Genomic DNA, 4,374 nt, shown 5'->3' with positions numbered 1-4,374 from the left:
GTGTATCGATCGATATTCCTATAGAATAATCGATCGACACTTTCTAGAGATCAACATGCGAGAGCTGAGATCTTAGATCTAGTGATAGATAATCTAGACATGCGAGAAATGGTAGATTATTGTTATTGTTTGAGTTCTATAATATCTTGCAAGCAACAACTAGCCTCTATATCATTATAATCCTGATTACCTGAATAGAAACCCTAGATCTAGCAAACCATCCTTCCATCAAACAAATCCTTGCCAAGCTGAACAATAGTCTTGTTCAACTTGTTTAGTGTTTTATTACTGCTTTGCATTATTTATTTACTACTTTATAAAATATTAGCCTAGTTTAATCATATAACTATTAGATCTAATTGGTTCCCTAGCTCCCTGTGAATTCGATCCTTAAGTACTACAACTCGACCTCTTATTTGAGAGAGTATAAATCACTCCTTAGGGTAATTTGAGTGATATCACATCTCTCTCTGACACTATAGTCCTAGGCATTCCATGTAAACGAACAATATCCGTAAAAAACAAGTTAGCAACGTGCAATGCATCATCAGTCTTATGACAAACTATGAAATGTGCCATTTTAGAGAATCTATCAACAACAACAAAGATTGAATCCTTTCTAGTTCTAGTTCTAGGCAATCCCACAATGAAATCCGTAGAAAGATCATTCCAAGGATGATAAGGAATGGGTAATAGAGTGTACAAACCGTGAGATTGGACTTTGGACTTAGCTTGCTTGCAAGTTACACACCTTCCACATATTCTCTCTACATCTTTCTTCATGTGTGGCCAAAAGAAGTGATCCTGCACAACTTTAAGAGTCTTGGCAATTCCAAAATGTCCCATAAGACTTCCTCCATGTGATTCCCTGACAAACAAGTCTCTTAAAGAGCAATTAGGCACACACAGGTGATTATCATAGAACAAAAAGCCATCATGTCTAAAGTAATGTCCAGTCGCAAATTTCTCACAAGATTCATATGCTTCTTTATACATACCTTTAAGTTGTTCAAATCCTAGCAACTTAGCATCAAGAGTATTCAAGAGAAGATACCTTCTGGATAGCGCATCAGCAACTATGTTTTCTTTACCTTGTTTGTACTTGATAACATAAGGGAATGTCTCAATAAACTCAACCCATCTTGCGTGTCTCTCGCTGAGCCATAGTCTGTGTGTATAACAAACTCCTTAGGCCATAGATAATGTTGCCAAGTTCGCAAGGCTATCACCAAAGCATATAGTTCTTTATCATAAGTCGCATAGTTGAGAGTAGCTCCTCCAAGCTTCTCACTGAAGTATGCTATGGGCCTTCTATCCTGTATTAAGACAGCACCAATACCAATCCCTGAGGCATCAAATTAAATTTCAAATGTTTTAGAGAAATCATGGAGAATGAGAAGAGGAGAATGGGTAAGTTTCTCTTTAAGGATTAGAAATGTCATTTCTTGTGCTTCTCCCCACTTGAATCCTACATCTTTCTTGATCACTTCAGTCAATGGAGCTGCTAAAGTACTGAAGTCTTTTACAGAGCGTCTATAGGAGCCAGAAAGTCCATGGAAGCTCCTCACTTCTCCCACTGTAGTTGGACTCGGCCATTCCTTGATAGCCTTGATCTTTTCCTCATCAACCTTAACTCCATCTGCACTTACAACCAAACCTAAAAAGACAAAGTTATCCGTACAAAAAGTGCATTTCTTCAAGTTGGCAATGAGTTTTTCTTTTCTCAAGACATCAAGAACAGACTTAAGATGATCTAGATGTTCCTCAAAACATTTGTTGTATACTAAGATGTCATCAAAGTAAACTACAACAAATATGCCAATGAATAATCTAAGAACATGATTCATCAGTCTCATGAATGCACTAGGTGCATTGGTTAGTCCAAATGGCATAACTAGCCATTCATATAATCCATGTTTAGTTTTAAATGCAGTTTTCCATTCATCTCTTTCTTTAATCCTAATCTGATGATAGCCACTTTTTAAACCAATCTTAGAAAAGATGCAAGAACCATGCAATTCATCAAGCATATCATCTAATCTATGTATAGGATGTCGATACTTCACCGTGATTGTGTTGATTGCTCTACAATCAACACACATGCGCCAGCTACCATCTTTCTTGGGTACAAGTAGAACCGGGACAGCACAAGGGCTCAAGCTCTCTCGGATATATCCTTTCTCCATCAGCTCTTCTACTTGTCTTTGCAACCCCTTTGTTTCAACCGGATTAGTTCTATAGGCTGGTCAGTTTGGTAGTGTTGATACTGGTACAAAATGTATCTGATGTTCAATCCCACGTATGGGTGGTAGGCCAATGGGACTCTCCTCTGGAAACACATCCTCATATTCCTGTAAAAGAGCAACAAGTTCACTCGGATATACCGGTGTAAGATCAGTCAAAGTTAGAAGATATTCTTTAAAAACTAGTAATAGAACAGGTTGCTTAGAATAGAGAGTTCTTTTGATATCACCAGCTTTGACATAGAAGTTCTGTTGCTTGTTCTTATCTGGTGGTAGATCAATTTTTTTCTTCTTTTGGAGCTGAATTTGATCTTGCTGAACTTCTTTAGGAGTCATTGGTATAAAGACTGTCTTTCTGCCTTTAAACTCAAAAGAGTGTTTGTTGGTGTAGCCATCATGGATCACACGGCTTTCTGATTGCCAAGGTCTCCCGAGAAGAATGTGTCCAGCTTCCATAGGCAAGACATCACACAAGACTTCATCTTCATGCCTTCCAATAGCCAAAGGAACCATCACCTGAGTAGACACTCTCATCTCGCCCTCTTCATTGAGCCATTGTAGACGGTACGGTTTAGGATGCTTTTGGATCTTCAATCCAAGTTTCGTTACCATAGTCTCACAAGCAACATTCACGCAACTCCCTCCATCAACAATAAGGCTACAAACCTTTCCTTGGACCAGACATCTTGTGTCGAACTGGTTCTCTCTTTGCTCAAGCTCCTCGGTCTTAGTTTGCAAGTTTAGAGTCCTTCTATCTACTAGTAACCTTCCACGTACTGGTTCTTCTTCATAATCTTCTCCAGAGTGGGTTTTTTCTTCTTCTTTATTCTCTCCATCTTCAGATTCATACTCGCCATTCTCAAGAAGGATCATGATTCTCTTGTTGGTGCATTCATTAGCATAGTGTCCTCTTCCTTGACACTTAAAGCACTTTACATCCCTAGCTCTTGAACTAGTAGCTTCAGCCTTTCTTTTATCTTTGCTGTAGACTATGCTTGGCTTGGCCTCTTCTTTCTGATATGGCGTGCTCTCCTTCTGATAGTTTGGTTTCTCATATTTAGAACTTGGATACTTGCTTGTTCCATAGCTAGAGCGAGAGGGGCCTTTTCTTTTGAACTGTTGTTCCACTAGCATGGCTTTGTGCAACATCTCTTCTATCTCCACATATTGTTGCATCTCCAAGTTATCTTGTATTTCACGGTTTAATCCTCCAAGGAATCGAGACATAGTAGCTTCCCTGTCTTCCGAGACACAAGCTCTCAACATAAGCATCTCCAGCTCTTGATAGTATTCTTCCACGGTGCGTGATCCTTGTGTGAGTTTCCTCAGCCGGTTGTGGAGATCACGATGATAGTGGCTCGGAAAAAACCTCTTCCGCATGATAGTCTTCATCTCAGTCCATGTATCAACATGGTCTTCTCCATTGCGCCTTCTGCTTGTGACTAATTGATCCCACCAACTCAGGGCATAGTCATAGAACTCTGTTGCAGCTACTCGGATCTTCCTAGCTTGAGAGTATTGCTGGCAATCAAAGACGAGCTCTGTCTTCTTCTCCCATTCTAGATAAGCGTCTTGATCGGCCTTTCCATGGAACGGGAATATCTTGAGCTTCACACCAGCTAGCTCATCTCTTCTACCTTCATGTGCACGCCTTTGCCTTCTCTGGCTTTGTCTGAAACCGGAACTGACGTGCTCATAGTAGTCGTCTGTCTCTTGCGATCCAGCATGTTCTTGTTGGTTCGGATTATGCATGTCTCTCCTTTGGCCACGCCTTTGATCAGAGTATTGGGGCTGATACTCTTGTCTAAAGGCATCAAGCTTAGTATCCATCATCTTATTCATGCGTTTTGTTTTAGCTTCAAGCAACAGCTTGTACTCAGTAGCAACTTCTTCTTTTTTAATTTCACTCACCATTGCGTCCTGTTACTAAAGAACAAACTCAACAAGTAAGTAGTTCAATGAAACAAACGAGAGAATGGAAAGAAAACAAAATCGGAATCAGATTAAAATGATTGAATCAAAGCGGGAAACAACAACTTGATCAACACGGTTTAGAATTCAAATCGACAAAAACTAAAACTGATTAGATAAGAGAATAGATTCACTTTTAGACTTAGATTCAATCAGATTC

At 39.6% G+C, this 4,374-nt stretch overlaps 1 pseudogene; it reads right to left on the bottom strand.

Moving 5' to 3' along the window:
* Nucleotides 1–4,157, bottom strand: part of LOC106308594 — a 5,936-nt pseudogene extending 1,779 nt beyond the window's left edge.
* Nucleotides 4,158–4,374: the final 217 nt, after the last annotated feature.

Source organism: Brassica oleracea, chromosome C8, assembly GCF_000695525.1.
Source record: "Brassica oleracea var. oleracea cultivar TO1000 chromosome C8, BOL, whole genome shotgun sequence".
NCBI classification, from domain to species: domain Eukaryota; kingdom Viridiplantae; phylum Streptophyta; class Magnoliopsida; order Brassicales; family Brassicaceae; genus Brassica; species Brassica oleracea.
This window is presented reverse-complemented; position numbering and strand designations above follow the sequence as displayed.